The sequence below is a fragment of the Lactuca virosa genome, chromosome 4 (assembly GCF_052849685.1).
Source record: "Lactuca virosa cultivar CGN04683 chromosome 4, Lactuca_virosa_CGN04683_v6, whole genome shotgun sequence".
Lineage (NCBI taxonomy): Eukaryota > Viridiplantae > Streptophyta > Magnoliopsida > Asterales > Asteraceae > Lactuca > Lactuca virosa.
Genome location: NC_136429.1, coordinates 491,267,049 through 491,276,001, shown reverse-complemented (window position 1 = coordinate 491,276,001; position 8,953 = coordinate 491,267,049).

Sequence of the window (8,953 nt, the reverse complement as noted above, 5' to 3'; positions counted from 1 at the left end):
GTCCCGTTGAAGCAGCTAGGCTTGCAACTGATGAAATCTTTGTAGGTGCATTCCCGATCACGGGGGTGGGTTTCACCCTGGCTAGAGTTAGTGCCCAGTCCACCTCCACTGGCACCACCAGAATTGACTTGCGCCAGAGCGGCAGTCACGGCTGCAGTCACGGCTGTTTGGAACAACACTGGGTCGAACTGTGGAGGAACCGGCGGTGTAGGTGGTGGTGGTGGAGGTTGAGTTGCGGGAGTTCTCCTGGTTGGACGCTTGCGAGGCGGCATCCTGTACTGAAAGGTTACGAAAACGATGACAATAGTAAGAATCGATTTGTAAACATGATAAGAGTGTTTCTTGGACTAACTCTCTATAGTCCAACAAACCAAGGGAAATGTACTGCTAGGTTAGGGACACCCAAAAGTACAACTTCCCCATCGATTAGATACTGCCAATATTACTGGTATTACTGATGTATAATGAGTTCGGGAAAGGAAATGACCTAGCAGGAGGTCTTACATCAAACCATCAAGGAAAATGTTGGCAGTTTAGTAGTCTAGCTAGAGTACTTCCAAAGTTAGGAATGTTTACAGGCATGTACTCTATTGACTATAGAAAGAAGGCTATTCCTTAATCAAAGAGAGGGATGAGTTGGCATCTTTTACTGGCGACGGGGATCCTTTGGGGCAAACCCTAAGATCAGCCAGTTGGCGCACAACTCCCTGAAGATGTCGCTCGTGCGTCCTCTGACGTGCTCAGAGTTTCATGACTTCCGCTCGGGATGCGGTTATGCCATCTACGCGAGAATCGGGAAAGAAAAGTTGATAGGCGTGCTAATCTAGGATACTTATAAGATGATCGTTATTAGTCGACCCAATATTCGCATAGTGCATACCAATTACATGTAATCGAAGCAGAATAGACCTTCGAATAAGTGACCCTAACTCCAAGCCCACAATCAAACAAGAACAGGAAATGAAGCAAAGGTCACAGATTCTGAGTCTATAACGCCTTAGTCACATGTAACCGTGGTGTATCCACTTAGCAACTATTGCCCTACTAGTAACGACCCTTTTAGTTCTCACATATGTTGTAACTAGAATGCAGAATACTCCTATAATATTCTTGTTCTGATGTTCTTGTAGCAGTATTGGTAAGTTTTAGACTTGTTGCAACACCACAACCATTCTTAGGCACATGCTAGCCACTCCTAGGAAAATGTAGTTGATCAGGCTACATCCGCCTAGTTTTGGCCATATGTCTCTAAGCCTAACTGTGCTGTTCAACAATCTTAATACTTTTGTTCTGTTCTAGTATGATACTGAACCTTTGTATGAATGAATGTATATATATACTTAGTTAAATATTTTATTATTTAAAAGTATATATTCTTGTTTAGAGTGTTTTAGTCCCGATGTGTTTATAGTTTGTATATCTTTTATGGGTTGATATACTTGATTCACTATAAACAGTGCTCTGATACCAATCTATCACACCCCAAAACCGAGAACGGCGGAGTACGTTCTGGGGTGGAGGACGTCATGTACAGTATCATAACAAAGCATAATAGTAAAGACAAACAACAACATCCATTGCATTAAGATAATAATTGTAATATAAACGTGTTCAGTACAAATGTTAGACACCAAAAATACAATCAAAATAAAGTGGAGTCTTATGTGTGCTCCGTCTTCTCAAAAGCGGCATCCGTACCTGTCTACTGATGACCTGAGAATACAAGTTATTTTGAAAACGTTTATCAGCATAAAGCTGGTGAGTTCATAAGTATTTAGTGTCATTTCCTGTATAAAAATATTCACAATTATACATTTGTAAAAGAAAGTTTCGGTGTTCGAAAATAGTATGAGCCCTAGAAAACCCTATGTTTTCCAGAAAAAGTAGTCTTCACCAAGACCCGATGGTTTGTTTGTTCCTTTGATAATGTACAAGTTTTCCCAGTAAATATTTGTTTGAAAATATAGTTTTAGACTTTATTCATGTATAGTAATGAGAAAAATGTTTTACCCCAACAGTATCACTGTCGGCCATATGTAATGAAATGCAGGCTCCAGGTAGTATTAAATGTACAATACTCCTCAGGGAGTCTGTTGCCTTTAATTTTTAGAGTATTAATTAAAGGTTTGAATGTGAACTCGTACGTAACCATGCTGATTGACGATCGAATCCCTTTGACCCTCCGAGTCATATGTAGTGATGTGACATTTTGTCACCCCTGGGCCTAGACGGCTCGGACTGTAGCTAGCAGTCGGGATGTGGGAGTGTCTGTCCCATATAGATCTATACACATAATGCCCGCTCTCCCTCCAGGAGACTCTGGTTACGCGGTGATAGCACAAAGATGTGTCGTATCGAGAAATAGTATGTCACATTCTATTGTAGTAAGTTCTCTTGTATAGTATGTAGTGTTCTCCTTGTATAGTATATAGTGTTCTCTTGTATAGTATATAGTGTTCTCTTGTATAGTATATAGTGTTCTCTTGTATAGTACATAGCATGTATTGACTCACAACTGAACTGACTCTAGTAGTTGTCATGGCAATAGTAGTATTGAGTAGTATCCCTTAACTATACCTATTATAGTTAAATAGTATTGTTGGTTGCATGTCTTTGATATCCAAAGGCATTGAACTGATATGAAAACTTTTATATCTGACACAAATATATGAGATATATAACTAAGAATTCAACGAGAGTCGGACTAATAACAAAATACCCTAAGCCCACAATCAAACAAGAACAGGAAATAAGGTGAGCTATTAGTCTTAAGTCCTTCAAGTCTTACTTATATAAATATATTGGTGTAGATATGGTTTGAGAATAAAAATTAGTTTAATCGAATTTTGGAAAATAGTTTTATAGTGATTTAACACGAAAATGAATTTGGTAAGCCTTTGAAAACAGTTTAATTGGCAATATAGTTGAAAATATAGAAAATCCCTTTTTGGTGGTAAAAACAGTTAATAGTGTAGAAAATCCTTTTGGTTGCAAGTTATAATTCACATGCGATTGTTACTATAACTTAGTTGGTTCAACTTGTATTCCCCCCCATAAAACAGTTAAAAACATTTAAAAAGGTTCATTTAGGGGTATGAACTCACCTGTAGTGAGTGAAGTGGATGGAAACGCCGGGTAGGATGCTAGGTGTCAAGTGAGGACTTGAACACACACACGGATCCTATGTAACATGTAGTGATGTATAAAGTATCTAATTAGTTGTGTAATCACTAATTAAGTGAGTAAAGGCACTTTAATGTATGAAAACACTTTGTTTCAAGTGTTAGGAGTGCTAAAGGTGGCATCTAAGGAGTGTATGGCCTCACTATGGAGTTTACACTTCACTTGGCCACACTTAAGTGTGTTTACGGTTGGGAGACCATTTCCCCCATGAGTTTACGGCCGTAAACTCATGGAAATGGTGAGTTTGTGTGTCTAAAGGTCTCATGCATCACAAGGAAGGTTCCTAGGATCAATTCAAGGGCTAGGGAAGTGATTAGGGTTCAATTGGGTACTCCCTTGGAGTTTACGGTCCTTGGACCACTCCTTGGGAGTTTACGGTCGTAAACTCTAGGGTTTACGGCCGTAAACCCTTGACCACTTCAACCATTTCATATTTTAGGGTCCTAAGCTCATCTACACTAGTTTCTAGTTCATCAAACAAGCTAAGGAAGGGTTTAGGGGCATCAAAACACCATCTTAGGTGTTTACGGTTTTTGGGTTTACGGTTTTTGAATGTTCAAGAACCGTAAACTCAAGTTTATGGCCAAAAAGTCATGATCTTGGGTTCCTTAGTCCATGCATGCAAGTATCTAAGCTATATCTAAGCATTAGAGAAGGTTTGGAAGTGTTTTGGGGCTTCAAAACCCTCATATAGGAGTTTACGGTTTTGGGAGGCTCCCCAAACCGTAAACACATGCATGTTGGGGTATTTGGATGATCCAACTCGAAATAGCATGAATACCAAGCTAGAAAATCAAGTTAGGAAGATTACCTTTAAATTTTGAGGCTTGAAAGTGGTGTTCTTTAGCCAAACCCGATTTTAGAGAGAGAAAGTAGAGAGAGAAAGCTCCAAGGTGGGAAAAGGCTCTAAAGGTGGACACTCCTCCTTTATATATGGCTGCCTAGTGGGAACCCACCATACACTGTCGTTTAAACGGAGCTAAATGTTTTTACCGGGTAAACTAACCGTCACCCAACTTAGTTGTTTTTATCCCGTCATTATATATTATTTATTTTAATAACTCAAAATGAATTATTTTAATAAATAAAAGTTAACGGAAAATTTTAATAGAACTAACTTTTATTAACGGAAACGGGTTACAGTGACGGAGTAAATTTCGGGTTGTCACATCATCCCCCCGTTAGAGGGAATTTCGTCCTGAAATTCAGAATTCAAGTAGTTACGTTATTACAACACAACTAAGCAAAGAGATGAGGATAGTTAAGTTTCATTTGATCCTCACGCTCCCAAGTGAACTCTGGTCCTCGTTTGGCGTTCCAACGAACCTTCACAATCGGGATGCGGCTTTGCTTCGTTCGTTTGACCTCTCGGTCCATGATCTCCACAGGTTCTTCCACGAAGTTGAGGCTCTCATTGATCTCGATTTCATCGAGTGGAATTATGAGAGTCTCTTCGGATAGACACTTTTTCAAGTTCGAGACGTGGAAGGTAGGATGCACATTACTAAGTTCGCGGGGTAGATTGAGTTTGTAAGCTACGGGGCCGATTCTAGCGAGAATCTCAAAAGGCCCTATGTATCTTGGATTCAGCTTTCCACGCTTTCCGAAGCGTATCAAGCCTTTCCAGGGTGAGACTTTCAAAAGGACTCGGTCTCCCACCTGGAATTCCAAGGGTTTCCTCCGTTTGTCTGCGTAGCTTTTCTGTCGGTCTCTTGAGGCTTTAAGTCGTGCTCGGATTTGCACGATCTTTTCGGTGGTTTCGCGGATGATTTCTAGACCGGTGAGAGTGCTGTCAGGAACTCGTCCCTTAGCTAATTGAGTGTCGCCTACCTCGGCCCAGCACAGAGGGGATCTGCACTTCCGGCCGTAGAGGGCTTCGAATGGGGCAGCTTTGATGCTTGTGTGATAACTGTTGTTGTAGGAAAACTCGACTAGGGGTAAGTGGGTATCCCACGCCTTACCAAAGTCAATTACACAGGCTCGCATCATATCCTCCAAGGTTTGAATAGTTCTCTCACTTTGTCCATCAGTTTGAGGATGGTATGATGTGCTCATATCCAGCTTAGTTCCAAGAGCCTTTTGTAGTGACTGCCAGAACCTTGAGGTGAACCTGCTATCCCGATCGGAAATAATGGACACAGGTACACCGTGCACTCGGACTACCTCTTGGATGTAAATTCGCGTAAGTCTCTCCATTTTGAAATTTTCCTTGATAGGAAGGAAGTGGGCGGATTTGGTTAGCCGGTCGACAATTACCCAAATGGTGTCGTACCCACTCGGAGATTTGGGCAATTTGGTAATGAAATCCATAGTAATTCTCTCCCACTTCCATTCAGGTATCTCTGGCTGTTGGAGAAGACCCGAGGGTTTCTGGTATTCGACCTTGACCTTAGCGCAAGTAAGGCACTTATTCACGAAGGTAGCGATTTCCGCTTTCATGTTAGGCCACCAGTACGATTTCTTGAGATCCAGGTACATCTTATCTGAACCTGGGTGAATGGAATATCAAGTGTTGTGCGCTTCTTTCATGACCAAGTCTCTGAAGCCACCGTGTCGCGGTGTCCAGATCCGGTCCATGAGGTAGTAAGCTCCGTCATCTTTGACTACCAGATTCTTATCCATTCCTCGCAGGGACTCTCCCGCCACATTTTCCGGTTTCAAAGCTTCAAGCTGTGCTCCCTTAATTTGTGCGGGTAGATGCGAATGGATAGTCATGGTTAGGGACTTGACTCTTCGCCCAGAATATTCCTTCCGACTTAGGGCGTCTGCTACTACATTGGCTTTACCCGGGTGGTAACGAATTTCACATTCGTAGTTATTGAGTAGCTCGACCCACCGTCGTTGTCTCATGTTGAGCTCCTTCTGGTTGAAGATGTGCTGGAGGCTTTTGTGGTCGGTATAGATGGTGCTCTTTGTACCATATAGGTAGTGTCTCCATATCTTTAGGGCGAACACGACCGCTCCTAGCTCGAGGTCGTGCGTGGTATAGTTGAATTCGTGTGTCTTCAGCTGTCTTGAGGCGTAGGCGATGACCTTACCTCGTTGCATCAGAACACAGCCGAGCCCCTGATTGGATGCATCGCAATATACTACGAAGTCTTCTGTCCCTTCGGGGAGGGACAGTATCGGCGCGGTGCACAAGGCTCGCTTCAGGGTTCGGAATGCCTTCTCTTGTTTTTCTTCCCAGTCAAAGGCCACGCCTTTCTGGGTCAATGTCGTAAGGGGCTTCGCAATCCGAGAGAAATTCTGAATGAATCTTCGGTAGTAGCCAGCGAGGCCTAGAAATTGGCGAATTTCTGTAGGCGTCTTCGGTGCTGACCAGTTCTCAATAGCTTTAATCTTGGATGGGTCCACGTGGACTCCTTCTTTGCTAACCACGTGTCCTAAGAATTCGACTCTTCGGATCCAAAATTCGCACTTTGAGAACTTTGCGTAAAGCTTCTCCGATCGTAGAGTTTCCAGGACCTGTCGCAGATGATTGCTATGCTCTTCCTCACTTCTAGAGTAGATAAGTATATCATCAATGAATACGATGACGAACTGATCCATGTAAGGACGACATACTCTATTCATCAAGTCCATGAAGACTGCGGGCGCATTGGTTAGTCCGAACGGCATCACTACGAACTCGTAGTGCCCGTAACGAGTCCGGAAGGCTGTCTTCGGAACATCCTCCTCGAGCACTCGCAACTGGTGATACCCGGACCTTAGATCAATTTTGGAAAAGTAGCTCGCCCCTTGCAGTTGATCAAATAAATCGTCTATACGAGGATGGGGATAACGGTTCTTGATTGTCAGCTTGTTGAGTTCTCTATAGTCGATGCACATGCGGAACGATCCGTCTTTCTTCTTTACGAACAAGACTGGTGCTCCCCAGGGTGAGAAGCTTGGTCTTATAAAGCCCTTGCTGAGCAGTTCGTTAAGTTGGCCGGATAGTTCTTGCATCTCAGCAGGCGCTAGACGATAGGGCGATTTAGCTACGGGGGTAGCTCCTGGAATTAAATCGATCCTGAACTCGACTTGACGTTTGGGAGGTAGGCCTGGAAGTTCCTCTGGAAAGATGTCAGGGAAGTCGCACACGACGGGGAAATCTTTTAGTTCTTTCATTTTTCGGCTCGTGTCGACAACGTGTGCAAGGAATGCGCGATATTCCTTGCGCAAGTATTTCTGGGCTTGAACGCTCGAGATGATGCGAAGGCTCGTACTGGGTTTGTCTCCGTAGATCATCAATGTTTCATTGTTGGGCAAGTTCAAACGGATGGCTTTGTCGAAACACAGGATGTCGGTACGGTGGAGACTCAACCAGTCCATGCCTATGATGACATCAAAGCTCTTGATCGCTACTGGTATGAGATTGATAGGAAACAAATGATTATCTAGCGTGAGGGTACAACCTATGTAGATTTCGTTAGAACTTTCCGTCTTGCCGTTAGCCATTTCTACGACGAGGGTTTCTTTCAGTGGTTGCGGTGATTGTTTGAGTAAGTGTTTAAAGTTTTGATTTACGAAACTTCTTTCTGCCCCACTATCGAATAGAATACAAGCATAAGAGTTATCAAGAAGGAACGTACCCGTGACTACGGTGGGGTCTGCTACAGCCTCATTATGGCCAATAGCAAGTAGTCTACCTGCTCCTCCCGCGTTGCCAATCTTTGGACAGTTTCTTTTGAAATGTCCGACTTCGCCACAGCCATAGCAGGCCTGGCTTGCTCCCGAACTAGCATGAATACCAAGCTAGAAAATCAAGTTAGGAAGATTAACTTTAAATTTTGAGGCTTGAAAGTGGTGTTCTTGAGCTAAACCCGATTTTAGAGAGAGAAAGTAGAGAGAGAAAGCTCCAAGGTGGGAAAAGGCTCTAAAGGTGGACACTCCTCCTTTATATATGGCTGCCTAGTGGGAACCCACCATACACTGTCGTTTAAACGGAGCTAAATGTTTTTACCGGGTAAACTAACCGTCACCCAACTTAGTTGTTTTTATCCCGTCATTATATATTATTTATTTTAATAACTCAAAATGAATTATTTTAATAAATAAAAGTTAACGGAAAATTTTAATAGAACTAACTTTTATTAACGGAAACGGGTTACAGTGACGGAGTAAATTTCGGGTTGTCACATATATCCCTTAATTAATTAAGAAAACATATTTTTAAATGCACTTTTATGTCATTATATAAATTTTAGATAACTTATAAGCCAGCGGCGAAGTTATGGTCAAAGTAAAAGAGTATCCCCGAAAAGTAATGGGGTATCCCTGATACGCCATTACTTATCGGGGCTACCGCATTACTTTTCGGGGATACTCATTTACTTTGACCATGGCTCTGCTACTGGCTTATAAGTTATCTGAAAATTATATAATGACATAAATGTGCATTTAAAAAAATAAGTTTTCGTAATTAATTAAGGGGTATATTTGGAAATTAATTTTTTTTAAAAAAGAAAACTAGTTTAAGTAACTTTTTAAAACGCTAGCTTATAAACAACTTTTTGGCTTGCCAAACATGACAACTTAAAAATGGTCGAAAAATAAACTAGCTTATCAACTAGTTGTGGCGCGCCAACCATATCATTAATCATTAAGAAATTGATATTGTTGTTGTTGTTGTTGTTGTTGTTGTTGTTGTTGTTTCTGCTGCTGTTGGTGATGTTGTTGTTGTTGTTGTTGTTGTTGTTGTTGTTGTTGTTGTTGTTGTTGTTGTTATTGTTGTTGTTGTTATTGTTTTTGTTGTTGTTGTTGTTGTTGTTGTTGTTGTTGTTGTTGTTTT